Source organism: Lichenostomus cassidix, chromosome 13 (assembly GCF_008360975.1).
Source record: "Lichenostomus cassidix isolate B80296 chromosome 13, HeHo_3.0, whole genome shotgun sequence".
Taxonomy (NCBI): domain Eukaryota; kingdom Metazoa; phylum Chordata; class Aves; order Passeriformes; family Meliphagidae; genus Lichenostomus; species Lichenostomus cassidix.
Genome location: NC_139494.1, coordinates 7516786 through 7538760, shown reverse-complemented (window position 1 = coordinate 7538760; position 21975 = coordinate 7516786). Strand labels below are relative to the sequence as shown.

General features: G+C 37.8%; 1 protein-coding gene across 2 annotated transcripts in view; it reads right to left on the bottom strand.

The window, feature by feature from the left end:
- Positions 1 to 21975, bottom strand: part of ATP10B (ATPase phospholipid transporting 10B (putative)) — a 183358-nt gene that overhangs the window by 117854 nt on the left and 43529 nt on the right. The window contains exon 1 of one of the 2 annotated variants that reach the window (XM_085073468.1): positions 20307 to 20398. The exons of the other annotated variant lie outside the window; for it this stretch is intronic. The gene's annotated coding sequence lies outside the window, so the exon portion shown is untranslated. Of the gene's footprint in view, positions 1 to 20306; positions 20399 to 21975 lie in introns of those variants that run through there. 2 annotated transcript variants of the gene reach the window in all.

Here is a 21975-nt window from a genome sequence, read left to right as displayed (position 1 = left end):
AAACTGCAAGATAAATCATATCAATTCTTGATTCCAATCAGGATCTCTCAGACCATTCAGGATAATGCTCACGTGAAAATGTGACTTTGTCAAGATATTGAAAATGTAAGCTCAAAAATCAAAACACCATCAGCAAACCCAGATTTTTGCTGTTTAGAAAGAACAGCACATTCAAGAACTTCTAACAAATAAAAACCTTTTTATTTTTATTTGAAGGAAAACAAATTTCCTTCCTAGGCAGCAATGATGGTTGAAACTCTTCATCCCCTGAATCATTAAAATTCAAAGCAAGTGTGATAGACCATTAGTAAAAGTCATTAGACAGTCATAGGGAAGAGCTTGCAATCCTGGAATAACAATTAATTCAAATCAATACAGAAATTAGAAAGAAAGATTAGAAATGGCTGAAATTTACCCAGCGAGAACTAATTTATATTTTTAGCAAAATGAATACCGAGAGAGGATCAGTAAAGCTTCAATTAGGAGTCAAGCTGAAGTTTTCCAACTTATTTTTAAAACACAGTATTAATATACTGCCAATCTTCAGAAAGAAATGTATGTAGTAAACCACTGTGAAACTTTGAAGCAACAAAGAAAGGAAAATCTGTCAGAAGTACTCAAATGGAGAAGATTAGATTATTTAAGAGCTCTGAGCAGTTTTTTTTTTCCTAAAATATGCAACAGGATGACTGTACTGCAATATTTAAGCCTGACAGAAGAATCAGTCACATGAAGTTGGAAGGAATGCATTTGTTCTCAGAGTGATCACGAAGAGGTGGGCTGGTGCTTGATGAGCAGTGACATGGCCAGACTCCACCTGGGCACAGATTCTGGGGCACTTCTTGCTGCCCCAGCTTGGCAGGTTTGGGTTACAGCTCAGCACATGTGCCCACGCTGAATCACTGCTCATTCCCTCACACAGAAACAGCACACTGTAAAATTCAATGCAAGAATTCAAAGCAATTTTCCCTCTGGATGTCTACCAACAAATTCTCATTATATATCAAGGCTGACAGGCAAAGCTTTGCAACATTCGAGGTAATTATCTGAACTTTACCCTCAACAAATCAAATAAATAACAACTCCCTACTCATGTTGCAGCCCTCCTCTCCTGTTTTTTTCTCTTCAGTTGACAACAAAGAACATTCTGATGCCTTTCATTTTTTCTCTCTCTGAAAAAGGGCAATAAAAAATGGAAAATGCACATGAACACCAGCAGATGACAGCCTGCTATGACTGTAAATTATTTGAGGAAAGAGCTGTTCTTACAGTTCTCCTGAAAGCATTTGACATATTGTTGGTATTTTGAAAACCAAAAGCCACCATTGTGAGCAATGATAATAAAGCATTTCCTTATAATATTTTTTTTTTCAGAGGATGACATTACCAAATACATTTCTTGCCTCTCCAACCATCACATTTGCCTAAAGCATCACAGCGGTGAATTAACCAACATCATACTATTATCTCTGGTGTGATGAAAGGTCACTGCTAAAAGCACTCCTCTGCCATGCCTGCAGCCCTCTGGAAAGAGAATAAAAGTCCCGAGGAAGCTGTGTCTCTTTCCATGTCTAAAGATGTGAACAACCCCAATATATCTGATATAAGGAAAATAAGGACAACTGGAATTTCTAAGACAGAGATGCTTGCAGACCCCCACACCTCCGCCATAATAACATGGGACCAGAGAATAGCAAGATGTTTTCCTTTCCTTTTTAAACCAATTTCTTATTAATGGTCTCTTCCAAGGACTTCAACTTCTTTTCTCAGTCTTGAAACTCTCATTAAGCTTGGCAGATTGGTTTCTTGCACTGTAACTATGACAGCTGGACTACTTTTAAAAATGGGGAAACACTGTCAGCGCATTAAGCCTCAAGCTGCATTTGCTTCACAGTCAGAAATCTGAGAAATTAATAACCCCACTCTAGAAAATTCTCTAGAAATGAGTGAAAAGTTGCATATATCCTTTGGGGTTAGTAACTCAGTGATGAGCATGGGAGATGGCATTTGTGTAATTGCTAAACACACAATATATCAAGTGTTGCTAAAGATCCCAACACTTATTGAGTACTGAGCAATATAATAAAAGCATATTGTAGCTCCATTCCTATATTTAAGTAACCTCTAATATTAATTACACTAAAAGTCCATTTTCATCTTTCTGCAAGTCCTGTGTATCTGAAGACTACAACATCTGAAGCACTGTGAAATGAAAGGTGCCCAGGACTACAATTTTCATCTCATACTTTCAGGTTCCCAGTAGTAAAATAGCTGCAGGACTTCTTACCAAAGACTGCATTGCTAATATATTTCCATCTCTTCTGCACTGCATTGTGCCTTGCATTGGGAATTCTGGGTACCTGGCAATGTGCTGTTAGCAGGTGGCCTCAGCAGTGACCACAGAACCACAACAGCCCTCAAACTACCAGACTCCAAAGCCATGCTCTGACCCTGTTCATCAGCAAAGAGCTCACTCTAGGTTAGAGTACAATACTCTTCTGTCCCAACAGTGCATTAGTAGAAAACTTTCAAGCCTCTGTCAACAGATTTTCAGATTAAAAAACCTCAAACACAAGCAGAAAGCTGCAAAAACAGGAATAGCCTTTACACAACCTAAGTCATGTAGAAAGACATCCAAGACATCAGTCACTGCCTGATTTCTAGCTGTACATGCTGTCATTTAATTTATCAGTAGTTCTTCAGCATCAACTTCAGTGTTTCACATGGATTCATACTGAAAAAAGACCTGCACAGAGATGACATTAAAAAAAACCCAAACCACGAAATCTGTTAATAAAACAGCTTTGTAAAAGAATGGAGAGTTGCAGAAAAATATAAAATATCAGGTGGAGTTATAAAACCAACCAAAAAGATTATGAGCACTGGTTAGATAAATTTAAGGCCAAAGATTATGACAATGACTAAAAATATTTTCCTTTTTATTTATTTAATTTTTTTACATTGTTTTGTTACTGTTGGGTGAAACCTCCAATTATTTCAACATGCCAGAAGCCACAGGAGAAAGGGAAGTGAGTGATTACAAGGGAAGACACATGAAATGTCTGAACATGAAATGCTATAAAGTGCTCTTGTATTTGTGCAGAACTGAAATCTTAAGGAATGGTTCTAATTTAAGTTTTGAAAACTGAAAGGATTTAAGGAATTTTTGGAGCTATCTACCTGTTCAAGCCCCTTTCAAATTTAATTAGGAACATTTTCTAGCAGCTGTCTTCTTGGATTTCTGCCTCAGCTGAACTGGAAACTGGTAGACTTGTGAAAGACAGCAAAAGGAAGCAGCAGACAGCTTGAGCAGGGTCACAGCATCACCTGTGCCAACTGTAGCAGAAGCCCTGCACTGAAATGAGGACGAGAAGCCAGAGCGGATGAGAGCGTGCCATCATAAGTGTGCTGGGAGCAGTGGTTAATTAGAAGATAAGGAAAATGTATTAGTACAGGAAAACTAATGAGTTCATAAAATTGAGTGTATTTGAAAAAAGAAAAAAAAAAAAAAAAAGAATACTAGGGAGAACACCAAAGGTTACAGAAGGGGCAACAGCAATTTACAGTCTTAATCATATCTAAGTTTAGAATTGTAAAAGTATTTTTTAAATTCCTTTACTTGAAATTAAAAACAATAGGCTTCTGAGAAGTTCAAGCTATTTTACTATTACTGACATGTGCACTTTGTTTCTTTCTCTTCATACTTGGGTAAGAAGGAAACCACAACCCTGATTGCCACTGTACAAAATGAAAATTCTTCATCTGAAAATAGACATTGTCATCAATTATTTTTCCCCCTTGTCACAAAGATACTTGCTTTGGTGTTTACTACCTATGCAAGTACTTTATAAAAATATGCACCTCATTGCAGGACTTAGGGATGGGATCTCAGTTTTTGCTATTTGAGATATTCCTTTCCTGTTCTACCACTTTAGAAAATGTGGGATCATGACTTTATTGATAGCCATTGTCATATAATCAAGGCAACAATAACTGAACCAGGTTTTGTATTCTGACTCAATTTTAAAAATTTGGATGCCTGCAAATCACTGAAAACCTCACAGTAAATTTTCTGCCCATCCCCAGGCACTAACCAACCCCAGTGGCACTGAGAAATAAAGCAAAACTTGTGTGACTCAAGTAATTCCTGATTTTCTTCCTCATAGATCACTTACCACGTGCACTATTAGTTATCCACTCCCCTCCTCTGAAATCTCTAGATCAGGAGCAAGGGAGGTTGAGGCTCCTTCCCTCTTGGTCATCACTCCAGGACTGAAGGGTGCAGAGAAATCACCAACTTTGATTTCATTCTCAGGTTTGCTACATCTGAGTTCAACAGTGTGGAAACAAAAGTGAAGACAAAGGAAATCCCATTTGGTTCAGGTTTTGCTGTTTGTCCTTGTGTTCCCACAGACATTTGTCCAGGCACTTAGCAGAAGTTGCATTTTTTTGTTAGCAAAAACTTGAAGCAGTTCACAATCATACAAAGTTAATATACTCCAATCTAAAAACCCATTAAATATTTAAACAACGGATGGAATTATTATTAATTTTGTTCTCATAATTACACAGATTAATAGGAATTATTAAAGTACGACATTTGACTCTTGTCACTGTAGAGTGCTGCTCAGCAATCATGATCTATAAAGTCAAGGAAACACTGAAAAGTCAGGGAAATTAGTGCTATCAGTTAACTAATGATCATAAACAACTATTCAAAATAGTCACTGCTCTTTATTCCCAAAATGGTGGAAGGAGGGCTGGATCTAATAACACTGACAAATACTTATAATTTGCTAAGCTTTAAAGCATTTTGCTTTTTACTCTTCCATTGAAAATGCTGACAATTCCATAATGTTTTGTAAAAGCTCTGAGTATGTTCTTCAAGATAAAGTTTCTTAGGAAGACAGAAACTCATTTTTGGTGTAGAATTAATTAGCTGTGTGCTGACTACATCATGAAGGAAAACTGATAACATTTTTAGAAACCCAAGATTTTCTGCTCTGCTTTCTAAGGCCCATCTTACTCCCTTATTTTTGGAGGGAATGGGAGTCATCTGTAAATCACCTGCTCGGTAACTTTTGTTGACCCCAGTAGATATTTGCTATCATGTGTGATTATACTGGGCTGTCAACACCACTCAGAGTCAGCAAGAGTAGTGTCTTCCATGGAGGTATAAGTTTTAAATATGGAGAATTAATCAATTTAAAAAATAAACTAAGAAACGCGTATTTATTTAGAAAGGAAAACAGAGCTGGGTCATTTCAGCATAGGATTGTAAAAGAAGCTTAAAGTGTGTCCAGAACCCTCTGAATGTCAATGAGATTTGGGAAGCTATATCCCTTCTGCATCCATGGAAATTCCCAACTTATAAAACATTGGCCACAAGTCAAAATGATCGTGGTGAATTACATGTCTTTTGCTTTGATCTTTTGGGTCAATCCAAACCCTTAAATGAAGCCAAATATGTGGCTTGGGAACCTGCAACAAGGGAAAACAGAGGGCATTTTATAAATCCCTGCGAAGAGATTAGCAAAGCCTTATGTACTTGGCTGTAATTAGAGAGAGAAAATGCAAAGCCACAATATAAATTACACAGACCAATGGCTGTGGTTAACAAAACAGAAAAATAACTCTTGGATATGTCCTGTGGAGGTGTTGCAGCTGCTATGCTATTTGAACTCAAATGAAAAGCAAAAACTACTAAGCAAAAACTTGGGGCAAACCAAAACCAACTTCCTGCAAAATTGGTCCTACCTCTATTCTTTGGCTATGCAATCTTAGCCCACTGACATCATGTGAGGCTCAAGAGTTTGCTGTCAGAAAAAGACCACTGAGAACCAAACTAGTACCTCATTATCACCCTGCAATTAATTATCCACCAGCTTTTCCAAAGCACCTGTTTGCCCTCCTGTGCAAGTCAGCAGCACAGCTCTGCCCAGAGCTCTCCCAGTGCTCATGAGGGCATTGTTGAAAAATGCTGCTTAAATCCTCACTAGCATTCCAGCTTGTCCTCTCAGAAGAAAGAAATTTAATCTTCTTTTCTTTTGCCTCTGCCGATCCTCCCTATAAACTATGTTTAAATGACAGAATCGTAGAAAAAAAAAATCAAATTTCTACTTCTGCACTTCTTGAATTTTGCTTCTTACAATATTACAGAACTAAAAATGACGTTAATGTTTAACTTATTGCACTTTATAAAGCCCATCATAGAATGAGACACTGTCCAACAGAATCCTTAATTGCAAAACCTCTGAATAATAGGTCAGAATTAGATTAACAACTTGCAGACTAAGACCAGGATTTTATCCACTTCAGCTATTACTGGCTGTATTTAAAATGTCTGGAAATCCACACCAAAACCAAAGCAACTAATCAACAACAAAAAAATGCCAACTCCCTCAACCTTCTGCCTCCAAATCTAGGCTATGGATTTCCCTATTTCAGAATCAGTCACAATAAAAAATTTGGCAAGTGCTTCACCAACACAGTAGCTGCATTCAAATACCCTTACCATGTTTGAAAATATTTATTTTATGATTATCTTGAGTTTACATCAGGGCTTAAACCTGCAAATGTTTTATTTACGTTGCTCTCCAGGTGTGTTCAGATAAAAAACTGGTAGATTTGTAACCTGCCCTTCCTCGGTTCAGTCTTTTGCAAAGGTTGCTCTTTAGGAAGCAGCTGTTTAAAGCCTTGGAGGGTGGCAGGGTAAGGGCAGAACTGTGAGAGCTCCATGTTCTGTGCCTTGGGCATGGAGATCTCCAGTCCTAGCTCAGCTACAGCCAGGTACCTCGAGGCATGGGTGCATGGAGCTCTGGGAACACACACAATCTTTCCTTTACCCAGCTGTCGGAAAAAAAACCCAATCAGCCATAGAAGGCAGGACTTCTGTGCCAGCTTGAACTTTGTTTTTAAAAGGAGGAGAGTTGCATAGCTTGTCTATGGCCAGCCTGCCCACTGGATCTTCCCTGTTCAGCATCTTTTGTGTTCTTTGAGTAGCATGAAACAGCTTGTCAGCACAGCACTGACTGCATGGCTCAGGGGTGGCTGGTAACAGTGAAAACTCAGAGCAGGACTTGGGTGAAAGTTTCCTTTAAATATGGAATTCAGCTCAGGGTGGATCAGCTCTCTGTAAAACTCACCTGGTGAGTTTTACCCCAGGTAGGGAAAACCTCAGTACTGAAGGTGATCAGCACTTGCAGGGAGTCACTGCTGTACATCCAGGCACTCTCTAATCACTGGGGCTTCACACATTCCCACACTGGAAGCACATTTAAATTCCACTGACAGTCAGGCCAGGAATCAGATATCCGTCCTGACTATGAAGCTATCTCACTTCACAGGCAGCACGTACTTTTCCAACAATGTAAACAGAAGATTAATGAAGATGAGTGCTCGGGTGAATGAGGGCCCTGACCCAACAGACTGTCTTTGCTTCTGTCTCTGCTATTTCACTCAGATCATTAAGCAGGGCAGGGGGCATCTTGTCAGTAGCATTTTCTAATCTAACATTTCAGGAGTTCTTCAAGACTACTAAACTTGAAGCATTAGCTCTAAACCCAGTGCTGGGAAACCTTTAAATGGAAAGTTCACCAAGCAGTGCGAAAATCAGTGAACATTGCAGTTGCCTGAAACAGTTCATACTCTGAAATTACATAAGTGATCTGAATTGAGTGAGAACCACAACCCTTGGGAGCAATTTCCAGCAGCGCTAATGAGAGCACATTGAGTTCTTTATATCCAGAAACTGTCACTGTTTGCAATGGTATTTGGAGCACATCTTAATGCTGACTCACAGATGCCAAGCATATTATATCACCTTTCAGTGGTTCTGTTTAGTCAGCTATAAAGTTCAGCATCTGGTTCCCTTTTGGGAGTTTATTTATATCAAACACCTACTTATATTCTACACACACAAATTAACTGTAAAGACAAAAAGGACTGATGATTAAAGGCAGTATTAATGTGGATACATTCAGCTATATATACCTAGGACCAGGGGAAAAAAGAGATACAGCCAGGCTGAGCAGATTACTCAACAACTGTTTCAAGTTATGATTTTTGGGAGCCAGACTACTTCAGTTGTTAAATTATTCAGGACAGGCAGAGTGTAGATACATCACTTGCTCCTTAAATCAGCTGGAAAGTTTTAAGGTAGACTTCCAAGTTTGTGGAATAGTTTTAATGGAGAAGTATTTGCAATATTGTGGTATTAGCATACAGTCAAAAAGGTGCAGCAAGTGATCAGACAAGAAAACCAAAGGTGTGCTATTACTTCTGACTCTCACAGAAGAATCAATTAAAAAAAACCAAACCAAAACCAAAAACTTTGTTAGCAGACAATATTACTCAAGCACAAACCCCACTGCGTAGGAAGCACTGTGGTGTTTTTCTTATCACTGTGTCTTGAAAAGCAAAAAACTAGCCAATTCTTGGTCCAATTATTACCCTTTGGAATCCATAACTTTCCTGTACTCAAAATCTGTCCTTTCTGAGAATTTGTGTTTAATATTTGATTTTGATAGAGACTATTGGACTTGCAGGCCAGTGTTTAGTGCAATGTGAAAGTCTGGGATTCCATCCCTCAGTCTGTGTTGCAAGAGCCTCTGTTGCCATTTTCTGATGTTGTTTCAAACTGGGAACTGCAAATCCCAGCTCTCAGGCCAACCTACATTTCATCCTCTCTCCCAGCAGAGCTGTGCTCCTGAGAGCAGAGATTTTGTGCTTTGCAGATTTGTGACTGGAAGTCTGCTGATTTCAGTTGTGCACCTTGGAACAGACTTCAGGGTTCTCCCCCGCCGCCGGCAGCAGCTCTGTGATGGATATTTCAGACATTTGCCACCAGAGGGAGATGACAAAATTCCACAAATGAAAAAAGACAGGAATTGACAAAGACAGCTAAAGCTCTTTTTTTCCCTCCCTCTAGATGGCTGGAAACCAACTACATTTTACAGTAGAAACTAAGCTCAATGTGCATGCCATATCTGATGAACATTTAAACTTAATTTACTGGGGTTTTTTTCCTTCAGTAGAGCAAGAAGAAGAAGAAAGGATTTTACTATTATAGAACTTTTTAACCATTAACATTCATTCCTTGATCCTTTTGTAAAAAACAAGTTTTAATTAATTGCCATTCTGAGAGGCTTATTTAGTTCATATATGGAAATATGCATAAAAACCAGAATTCTTCCTTAAAAAGTGTTCAAGGCTTCTTACCTAAATCAAAAATGCCCACAGCAAGTGGAATTTGAGTCCTTTTCCCTTTCTGAAAGGGACAGTGACCACAAGCACTGGCAATAGTGGTCAAAAGATTGGACTCAGCCTCAGATTCAGAAAGCTCTGCTTTCTGAATAAGTATTCAGAAGTATAACAAGTATTTTTGACTTTTAAAACTAGAACTTTTGATGGCAAAAAGCAGCAGACAGTTTCTTCATGGAAGAGAATTCACAGCAAAGTCCAAATCAGCTATTGGAAAAAAACCTGAAAATATTCGTATGAAAGGTTTACCTTTAGCACAAACCTCACACAAAACTCTGCCTTGTCCAAGATCTTTGACATTTGTGCCTGTGCAATAAGCTCGATTTGAGGGATCTATTATGTATACGGGCTATCACTTGTCCTCCTGAAAACGTTTGCATGCCATAGAGAAATATAACAGCATAAGAAACCTCTTCTGCCATAAGTTTGTATTTCTATTTCAAAGCCTTTTTTCTAGTCTATTTGTGGCTGTAGGGTTTCTTCTGAAGGCAATTTTTATCTTCTCTGGACAGAGATGATATCTGTATATTCTGTCCATACCATGGTCTTGCCTCTTCTCCAGACAAATGATGCTCCCAGATTCTGCAGTTAAAGCAGTGTGGCCCCACATGCCCCTCCAAGCCCTGTGTGCTTTAGCCCCAGATGTAACAGACATTTCTGGTCTATTTTTCAGACAGAACACATTTTAGAGATCCAGTTGTTTGGGGAAGGGTGAACACCAGACTAAAACACTGCAGTGCTTTATGTGGGTTTGACTTCTGCAGAGAGGCAGATGGTCAGGCTGAGGGGATCCTTCCTCCATTCAGGTTTGCAATTGGTATCATTTTATAAGCTGGGCCAGTTTTTAACAGAATCACTCCTTTAATTAGAACAATTAGCTCCACTAAACCTTAAGTCTAATCAAGTAACAAGACAGAAAGCATAATGTGGTGGGTTCCTGAGCAATAACAGCAATAAAAATACACAGCAAAGAAATGGATAGTTCACACCCCATGAAACAACATAACAACCAAGTCTGTTAATTAAGGCATTTTTCTTCAGCATTTATCCCTTTCAATTCTGAATTGTTTCTTTTCCTACAAGAGATGCAAGTGAAAACCTCTCCACTTTCATTATTAACCAAAAATGCTCTGCCACCAGACATTTTTCTCCCTGAGCATCTAGATGAAAAATGCATGCTGCTACCAGAAAGGCTGTGCTCTGTTTTGAAGTCTCTGCTATCACACAGGGTTCTTACTGTCTAGATTCTGATCCTATCTTGTGCTCACTTGAAAAGATTCCCCTCTCGGAATATGAGGAACACCATCACATTTATGAGCTGGGGTTTGCCTTTTAGAGGTGCACCAGCATCTCCAGTTTTAAGGAAGGGGCATTCCTAAGGTTCCAGGCTATTCAGCTGTGCTATAATATACACATGAAACTTGTGCCATGCTTGGTTTGTTAGTCTGTGCTCTACAAATATTGGGGAAAGACAAAAAACCCCAAACAAACCAATAACCAAAGGAAAACCCCAAAAGATGATGAATTCTCCTGTTTCATACAAGAAGCTGAGACTTCATTTACTCTATGCTTCAGAGTCCCTAGGAAAACAGTTTCCAATCCTTTTCTTTTAGCAAAACACTGAGAATGGTTATTGCAACATAACCCAGTATATCCCTAACTGTTTTTACATTGAAACAGAGAGAATTTAATTTCACTGAATGCAAAATGTAACCTATCACTAGCAGTTTCATTTTCCTCCCTAGAACCACACGGTTGTTTCAGTGGAGGAAAATGAATGAGTTTTTTTTCTGTGGGTGAGTTAATTCGACTCCCATTACAGGCCTTGCTTGCACATCAGTATCCACAACCCCAGCAGCAGCAGCTCTCAGCCAGCCTGTGCTCAGGGGTACCCCAGGTCCCCAAAGTGCCCCTGGGCAGAGCTGCCAGCAAAGGCAGCACCTCCTGCTCCAGGGCTGCATTTCCAATCAAATGCTGCTCACAAACAGCCAGCAGAAGCTGCCCAACAACACCCTCTGTTACATGCACAGTGACTACCATTCAAATAATGCTTTCTTACTAGTGGAGTGCTAGTCATTATGTCGTTGATGCACTTTTTTGCCTGTATAAGATAAAATTATGGAAACTGGGATAAGAGATGGAACATGATTAAACTTTTAAATAAATCCATAATGGTTTGTTACAAGGAAAGACTGAATTCTCTTAATGGCTTGCAACTCCATGCTGTGCATAGGGAATAAACTCTAAATTTGAGAACAACTATAGAGTAACTGAGGTGGAAAAAGCTGGCTGTTTTTATCTCTGTGGCCAAACATGTAATGATAGACTTAATCTACCTTTTGATGGAGTCTGACCTTGAAGGCTCCCTTAGGAACATTGCAAGTCATTCTTGAGTAAGCTGAGATTGCAATTAAAAATAATAGAGCAAAGTCTTGTTGCTTGTATTACAAACCATTTTCTCAAACAATTCATATATTTGCTTAAAAAAATTAACTGCATTTTGGCTATTTGTTACATCAACTAATTAGTCATCACATCACATTCACTTAATTACCAATTGTTCATTTTCAGCAGTTGAGTTTGAATTAATTATCAGATCTCATTAAAGTGTCTCCCACATTAGACAGCACGTCAAAAATTACACAGCAGGAGGAATGAGGCTCTCATGGGGTCATAGCAGACATGCTTTGGACAGAGCTCTCTCTTTGCAGGACAGGGTGGGAAAATATGATTCAGAAACTCCACATATAAAATATATTATTTTATAGTTTCAAATAACTGTAGATTTTCCATTGCATTTGTGAAATTCCTAAATCTTAACCTGTATGAAACAATTTAGCTCTCCCTGCAAACCAGGATTTTGTGGTCTGGGGGGCAAGATGATAATATTTAAACAGAAGATTTTCAAACAAGTCCAAGACATTGACAGGTGGTAAAGTAAATAGTTATTTATATAGTTATTGTTATAAAGTTACCAACATGTGGAAGAATTCCAGCTACTAAGGGTAGATTGAGTATTTTCTGACTTTTTAAAAAAAACTTTTGAGAACTTTTCAGATAGAAACAGGTAGCAAGGTAAAATCAGTTGTGATAAATTTCTAAGCATAGTACAGTTACTAAATCAAAACTAAAGGCAGCATGTTAGGATATGGTTCCTATTTAAATAAATTTCTGTTTCAAGCAACACTTTGCAATTTAAAGATTCACTGATGAGACAGCAGTAATAGAAACCAAAACCATTTTGGTTGAGCTTATGTAAGTTTGCAGGATATTTTTTGTTTAATTATTTCTCAACATTTTCTGCCCCGCTTCAGGATGCTGAAACTATTTCACCTTGTGATACCAATCCAGCTAGCCCCAAAGTAACTCTCAGGGGACAATTTGTGCCTCATATCTCCTTCCTTCTTCAAGGACAGAAAACTGGAAAGAGGAAGTGTTTTGGCAAGGTGAGTTGCTGAAACAGCTTGAGGCAGTAGCGGCTGTTCAACAGAACACAGTCAAATTCATGTCTGCTCCCTGCCAAATACTCAGGAAAGATAAAGAAAACTAACAGGACAGAACAAATTAGTAGATGGAAACAAATAGACCTACCCCAGTCCTCTAAACAGCCTTTAGCTTCCCTTGGCAGTGCTGTGGAAATTAAATATAGAGAGCTCAAGCAAGCAGGATAAGAAGCAACATCACTCTGCTAACCATCACTGGTGGGGAAAGAGGAGCTACAAGCAAAGGTTTGATCTGTGTATTCTCAGCTCACAAACTTGAGCAAATCAGTACCAGAAATCCTGAGTAGGCTAGAGCTGGTTTATTATGAATTATGAATCATTTAAGTTGCTTGTTAGTATGCACACTGAAGGTATAACCTCTTCCAAAAGATAACCTAAAAGAACTTCAAAATGTTAAATGTAATTACCTGCTCTATAAATTACCCAAACCTTAAAAAGATATCTAGTTTTGATTATAGTTGAAAGTTGGCAGATTTTTAATTTAAATATCCAACATCAATGGCAGATTAAAACTAATGCAGGAAGCAATTTAAGACAAACATAATGAACTACAGTTTCTAAAAAGAAAATGGAAATCGAGGACCAAATTATTAAAAAGTTAATAATCCCATCTCAGAAGTCTAAACCCATGAAGCTTAAAGCTTCATATCTCTGATATACAGAAAGAACTACAGTATTCTTGTAATAAAATTTGTTTTGGTATAAACTCCTGACAGAACTTTAAGCATGGCCTGCAAATGTAGCTCAGTGCAGAAGCTGGGAAGTGTCTATAATTTCATTTGGCTTCCACAGAATAATAGAGGAGGAAAACCCTGACATCATCACATACATGAAAAGAGACCATATTTATGGATCCCTCAGGGATCCAGATCAGACTGGAATGACCACCCAAAACCAAAATTGGTTTGGTGCTGCTGTGTACACCACAGTCCTAGACTGAGTGTATTAACAAGCTGTGTACAAACTCTAGAGAACTACCAGGGATTTGATGTCAGAATAAAACTGAACTTCCCAGAGGAAGCAGAAGCCAGGTGAAAGAAAGCAGAAACAGAAACCAAAGATCTGAATTTTCAGAGAAGCGTTTTGTTAAAGACAGTTTACTTTCAGATCCACTGAAAATTGAATATAGCTACTAATATAATATATAAGCTTAAAAACTCTGAAAATATCCTATCAAGGAGTCCTAGATAAAGCCCAGCTCTCAATCTTCCTGCAATTTGGAAATTCTCTAAAGGGACATTATAGATTCCTGCTTAATTTTTCTTTTTGATTTTAATGAGCCTTGATATGCACAAAAGCCAGCATAATTTTTTTTTATAACAGCAACTGTGATAACTACAAATACAGGCTTTTGCCAATAAGCCAATTTAAATCATTGCATAAATAAAGATTGTTTGGTTTCATTTAACTTTGCACTTCTATTGAAATTAACTGCCCTGCCTCCTTCAAGGAGTTGATTTACATCAATTTACACTGATGGCTGCTGAAGAGAATTCATCATCTCTGTAACAGATTTGCCAATGCTGTTAAAGTAAAACATCGTCTTTTCATTCTGCAAACGTAGAAGAGCATGAAGAGGAACTTGGCCTGAGAAACAATTCTTCAAGACACTGCAAATGTCTGCTTTGACAAAACATAATTTGTGCCTGAAGGAACAGAGGGCAAGCAAATTTTCATCCAATATTTTTCAAACAGCAATTGAAGAAAGTAGAGTGTTACATCACATTTTTATGAAAAATAACCAAAAAAAACCCCAACAAACCCACCTAAAACAAAAAATAAATCCAACCCCAAACCAAAATATTTTTCATAGACTAATCAGACAGATTAAAAGTAAATAATCCACTGACTTCTGGGTTTGCCTTTATTGCTGGTTTTTCCCCTTTAATGGGTAATTGGTCCCAGCAAAAGTAGCTCTGATCTTTCTAAAATAATTTCCATTCAACGATTTCTATTCCATCAAAAGAAATTGCATTACTATAGATCAATCAAAGAATCATATAGTGCTAAAAACTGGACAGAAGTCAGTTTTCAGCATTCAGATACAATTTCTTTGTGCTGTGAGTTTTTGCACAAAGAGCTCATATAGAGCTTATAGAATTCTTCTGACATTCTCTGCAATGTTAACAAAAGTTATGCTCATTTTAGAGGAAGCTGAAGAGCGAACAAATGACTTGTTCAAGTAAAGCACAGTTTTGGAAAGAGTCCAACAGTCCAGGTTCTTGTCTTCTCTTATAGTAATGACCTCTTTGGAAACTTGTCAAATGTAAGAAAAAAAACTCTTCATAGCTCTGAAAACATAGAATTATCAGAGATTGAGTGAAAAGAAATGTGTGGAATCAGATATGTGATGAGAGTCAGCAAGAGCAGGTTGGAAGAATAGTCCTGGCAGACTAAATGCACAATTTCATGTGTGGATGTATGACAATGTGTGTCCTGTTCACATGGCTGCTGGATCAGTGCCATTTAAAAAGCAATAACCATGTTTTATGTGTGGGGGATTCCACAATCAGGGCAGATACTCCCTGAAAGAACACAAAGCCTAGTGAAAATATGAGATTTTAAACACTTGGGTTCTAACTTTTTGGAGTGGTTTTGAGCATCAAGATATGATTCTAAGTATCACATCATTTGGAATGATTTCTCTCAAAGGAGCACAACTTAGTGCTTTTGCGTTTTCTTTCAAGCTGAGCTCAATCACATGGCAATGAACATGTTAGTTAGCCTGAGAATTTGAAGGAATGAACTACAGAGATTTTGAACTCCACTAATTAAGAATGAAAAAAATCATTACCAAATAAACTTTTTAAATGCTTTGAAAGAGTGAAATGAACTCAGAGAAACTGGAATTCACACTAACTACCTGAAATTGATATGTCAACACACTCAAATTACCTCAGTAATTTTTCCTGCTAATCTATAGTGTTAAAAATGGTGAAGAAGAATAATTAATTTTTACTTTTAGACCCACACATTTAAAGCTCTGAGATCTACAGAAGCTGTATTACAAGGTAAAGGTCAGAAAATCATTAGAATATGTTTCACTGTCTTTCAGCATTTCTCAGTTACTTGTTTTCCCCCTTTTATAATTGCTTAAAATCAAGGAAATAACATCTAATAAATCCATTCCTGAGATAAGCAGGCATCAGTGGTTCAGTTCAGTTTGGACACAAGACCATTGTTGCACATTCATTCTCTCTATCTCACAGACTGGGGACGCTGCAAACCACCATAAAACCCCAGGGATGCTCTGTCCCTGCAAGTTCAGGAAACAAAGGCTACACACACATTGGGAAAAGTTCTTCTGCTTGCAGCCAAGTCCTTACATTTTCCTTCAGACTTTGTCACTCCTGTACCCTGTGCATTGTATGCGAACAGAAAACCAAATTCCTGTTTGGCTGTGCCATCATCTATAATGGAAACAAATTGGATCGCTCTCAGAGCAGCAAGTTGTTGACAGCAAAGCCTTCACAGTCAGAGACATGACTGCTCAGTAACAAATATATTGATATAAATGTAGGCACCAAAGCAAGTAAGAAGGAGAAATCATTCATGCCTGAAATAACACTTCAGATAAACACTAAAACCTACCATAAATAAATAGAAATATAGAAAGAAGCTTTCTATATTTAAATAAAATCAAGTTCTTCAAAGTGTCATAAAGTCTCATGTAGATTAAACCCAGTGACTATCAATCAATTTATCATATGCAGTGATTATTTAGATAATAAGGGGGTGAGAAAAAGGACCAATCTCAAAGTGTCATTTAAAGCTCAACCACTCTTTCCCAAGGCAGAGAGTGAAGGTGAAATACTGTTCTCTAGAAATCTCTTTAAGGTCAAATTATTTTGTCCAAATTAACCCCAAGAGTCCATTTCACTGGCATTGCAGCAGAACTGAATGCACCTACAGGGTCCAATGAAGCCAATAGGATAATGTCAACATGACTTAAGCAGGCATTCTAGAAAACTGCACACTATTTATATATAGAACGGAGAAATTCATCCCTATATCAGACATGTGGAGATAACTCATTGTTATAACAGGTATTTTGGTGTTTATTTTTTCCTAAAGTCTTGGAAAAAAATCAATTACGGCCAAAGAATATAAAAGCACAAAACTCTCATGTGAAGCAAACCTGGAGGAGTTTATTCCTCTAAAGCTGCTATGCCATATTCTGTTACTTTTCATAGGGCTTTAAGTCAGAAATCATTTCACTGAGCCTTTAAGGAATTTAACAGAATGTTATGTAGCTTAGAGGCTGAACCTGTAACATTTTATAGATAATAGTATTCCTACCACACAGTCCTATCCAAAGAGCTTAAGAAACATAAAAATGCATTATTCTCTAAAAATTGACAGAAATTTAGAGAGATTTCTATAAAGTTGAATAGAATACTCAACGGAGAGTTTATGCTAATGGCAGAGAATACCAAGTCTGACATTGCTAGCCACTATGAAATAAACCCATCACAATTCCTGAATCAATCTGAATGAGCAGAACACTCTCACACCACACTGGGGCTTTGCATCATGTGGCCACAGCATTTTTGATTCAGGGTGGAAGGGTCCCCAAATCATTTTATATTGTCTAACCACAGCCATGTTTTGGTTTCCTGCCTTACAAATTTGCTTTCGTGTTTTTTTTTAAATGAGTTTTAATCACCTGATTTTTCATCCACTGAAAAGATCTATCATATCTTGGTTTCCTGGTCTTAGCCAAGTAGATGGCAACAGGAAGTTAATTCTGGGTAATCCCTTATTTTATATCATAACCATCATAATGATAGGGGAACTGAAACTTGCACAAAATAGTCTTAATTATCCATATGTTTAAGGCAAGATCTCAGTAAAGTAACTTGCAACAAATTCTTGCTGCACAAATTAAACAAAAAATAGCTCTGGTAATTTCCTATTACTCTCAGTCCAATAACTTTGTCCCAGCAAGTTTCTATTAATAATTTTCATCATTTCTCAAAGGTAATACTGGGAAAAAAATCATTAACATGTGGCTTGTTGTGAAACAGCACCTGCGACATATGAATGAAGAGAGACACTTTGAGACTAGACTAAATCATACTTTTGTGTGCCTTAGGTTAATTTGAATTTATTAAAAAGTTGCTTTGTTACTACAGTCTGCAGTAAGAAGCCAAGGTGAAATGTAGTCAGTGTACATCACTACTCTACAGGAAATGATTTTCGTTATCAGAATTGGTTCAGGGAATTTGTAACTGCTTAGAGGCTTAGAAGTCATCTATAGACTGTGCTTTTCCTAACCATTCTGCAGCTTACAACTTATACAGCTGCAATTTGAAAATCAAGCTTCTAATCTGCAAATAGTGAGCAAACTGCCTCTGCTTCTCACCTGCTAAGATTTTCATCTTGAGTAGTTGAAATGCTAAAGGCAAGCAAGTGTGTCAGGGGTAACCAGCAGAATCAGGAATCTTCATTCCTTGGCCTTAAGCTGGTTTTAAGGTAAGGATTTTTACTTCTTAATCCATTTAGCCAATTCCAATTGAATTCAAAAGGGCAGAGTTAATACCAGTAAGCCGAAAGCTAGATATGTCCTGAAACCCATACAAATGTACTCTGGGTGATAAAACTGCAATGTATGAAAAACAGCCCACAAAAAAGAAAAAAAGGTAGCCTAACCAAAATAAAGCACTTCCCATTTAATACTTTATCAAGAAATCTAAAGAAGGCTTTCCCAAAATCGATTCTAGGTGCTAACCAGCAAATATTATTTAATGTAAGATATGCAAAGACTCACCTTGGAGATAACCTCTAACATGACAGAAATGAGTGATAAAACAGATTCCTTGCTGGAATGAAGAGGGAGAATCCCTATACTTTTTCCTTAAGTACTACTATGCACAGGAAACCATCCTGGCACAACTTTTAGAGATGCCAAGCTCTGGTGGCTTGAACAGGGCTGCAGTGCTTGCAGCACAGGCTGTGGTTTGAGGGCAGCAGCTTGGGGCAGGCTGGACAGCTGCCCACCCCAGGTGCCTCAGGTGTCACCACCATAAAATGAAAGGATTGTTCAGCTGCTCCATGGGCAATCCCACAAACACAGTGCCCTTCCAAACTTCAGCCTTTATGCTTGCACTAAAGGGGCAAAGGGGAATTTCCATATTGCCAGGGGTGCCTGAAATAAAAAAGATGTAAAGAGTCACAGTCTCTTGATTTTTTTTTTTCCTCTGCAATAGTGAGAATACAAATAAATTAGATTTGTAGTTAACAGTGGGATCCTTGTACCCTCCTTATCATTCCCAAAAATGGTAAGGATCAGGTCTACGGAAAATGAAATGTAAAAGTCTAGAAAAAGTAAACTTAAGGGAAACAATTGTCACCATAGGAGAGAAAACAATTCATTTTTTGTCATAATTTCCCTGACTATTCTTAATATTCTGGAAAATTTTCTCAGATATTTTTGAACAACCATGTCAACTGGGAGGACCTCAGCCCAATTTTGATCTTCTTTTAAATAGTAAGTTGATTAAAATTTGGCTACAGAGGTTTAAACCATTGGAAGCTTGAAACAATGCAGAAATTTTCCTTAGAATACAGAGGTTTGTACTGAACACAAAAATATGACAGCCTATGAAGGTATTTGCATATTATTTCATTTTTTTAAACAGTAGAATTGCCCCAGAGAATATATTTTTGGGGAATTGATGGAATACCGACTCCTATGAATTAAATAATAATACTAATAAAAAAGAACTTGGTGTTTTACCTACAAACAATGGAAGATTTTTTGACACTGTTAAAAAGATTCACAGTATTAGATTACTGAAGTACTTTATTTGGATTTAAAAGTAATGACTAAGGTCTTCCTCAAGACTTCTTATTTTATACCACTAGTCCAAATAGTTACATGTCTGGGGAGGAAGTGTTAGTAATATTTTAATTTAAAACCCCCCAAACAATATTTCTACCATTGCAGCCTATTTTAAATTTTGATTGGAAAGTGTTGTCTTTCTGATCTAATTCAAATCCTCAGTGTTCTGTGATAGTAATTTCCTTGAATGAGGGATGCCATCATTGATTTTGATCTGTGAAAATTTTTAAGTAATATAAATATTTACCTCAAAAATAAATTAACAAACACCATTTCCCTTTTCTACATAACTATGTTTATACTAGTCCCATAAAACTTTGCTATTAATAAGGTGGTGAAATATCTGTCCCTATAGAAAGAGGCATCCTGCTGTGACACACTATCTTGTTTGCCTTTCATTGCTGAGAACATTAATGCAGTTCCTGCTGGGATGAAGATTGATAGTTTCTTAGATTTTGGAAACAGTTAATTAAGCAGCTGCACCAAGTTGCAGTAAAAGGAAACCCAGAACATTTTGCAAAATGCAAAATAAAGCTCCATGTTCAGTTCCAACTGGGGGACCTGGAGCACCCTGAAAAGAAAGGAAGCCCTTTCTAGACATGGAAAAATCCACATATTTTAGAGTACCAGCCTTGGCACTTCCACAGTTAAATACCAGGACAAACAGAAATAAGAAGGTAACAAGAGTAATTTCTTACCTCCTTGGAGCATGCACTTGGCAAGAAAAGATGCTGTTTGAAGGGAAACCTTGATCCACAGTTAGCAAGGGCAGACAAACTTGGTTCAGACTCACAAGTTATTCCTGCTTTATTTACTTTATTAGAATGTGAAAGCAAAGCAGGGCTGAAGAGAGCTTCCTTAGCTGTTCAGAGATAACAAAAGAAGAAAGTTCTTTTTCCCCTGAGAGGCCCAGAAGGAACAGTTGAGCTAAAGATAAAACTTAGGATACTTTGCAAAGGTTCCCCTTGTTTATAAAGTGGTGTGTTGTGTCTGGGAGGGAAGAAAGGAGGAGCTGAGAAGTTTGATATCTTTAGCCTCTGTTCTATCTATTAGCTATCAAGCAAAGCAAAAGATGCTAAATGGACTGAAGTCCTTATTTGTGGCTACAAACAATTCATCACCTGGAATTCCCCATTCCCCTGAAGCCAAGCTCAAATAATGCTTGACAGCTCCTTCTCTCTGGTTCTTGGCCCAAGGAATGAGATAAAGGGGAGGTTATGATCTGCGTGGCTGCTGAGGCCCTACAGAAGGGCAGGCTGTGCTATCCCACATTTCAGCATGTCACAGAAGGATCAGTGTGGGCTTCAGCAAGAATGTTACACCAAGGGCTTTCTTAATTTTTTTTTTTTAATGATATTACACTGGAGTTCTCTGTCCAAAGCTGGTGGGTGGAAGCAAATACTTTGGGGACTGTTGGCCTCCTCACATTAACTTGTTATTGTCTACTCAGAGCCCTGGGGAATTTAACTCATAACAAAAGAACCCAGTTAATGCTGTAATAACCAAAAAATTTCTGCTCCCTGACATTAACTAGGCAGAACTATATTAATAGTATTGTATTTAAAAGAAGAAAAACCCAACCCAACAGATACATTTTACAGTGTGAAAAGCTGAACAAACCTCTCCATTTTTTTTTTTTCAAAATAAGAATCATAGAACTATAGAATATCCTGAACTGGAAGCGACCCACAGGGATCATCAAGTCCAACTTTTATCCCTGTACAGGATACCCGCAAGAATAACACCATGTGTCTGAGAGCAATGTCCAAACACTTCTGGAAGAAGGCAGAGACAGTCTAGGAAAAAAACCAACCAACCAACAAAAAAAAAAAAAGACTCTGCCCCATCCTCCCAAAAAATCCTGGAGAAATGATAACCCTATTATTAGATTGCTTGAGAGAAAGGAAAAAAGAGAGGACTCTGAAGGAGATTTGGCTCTGGAAAATGGGTGAAGTCTGCAAGATGTAGGAAGAACAGCAGGTTCTTAAAACTGACAGCCTATCCTGAAGTCTCCTGTCATATAAATATCTCCAAATTAGTGAGTTTCTATAAAAACTTGGAAGTTTTCACCATTTTAAGCTGGTGGATTGTAAAGTCATCCTTACTGTAGAATATTCAGTTTGATTTTCAAAAGCCAGGAGCAATGATTTTCCTTTACTAATCAAACAAGAATTCTTAACTGAGGTCTCCATCAAAGATCAATGAATGTGCTCACATAAGCCCCGGCTGAGTTCTGAGAAGTCTTGTGTGAATGATTAGGATGTGAATAGAGCTGCCTGCTTGCATCAGTCAATGCAGTTAATCAGATCTGCACATTGAATACTCTGCTATTTGTACTAAGAAAGAAAATCCTTTGTAGCAGAGACA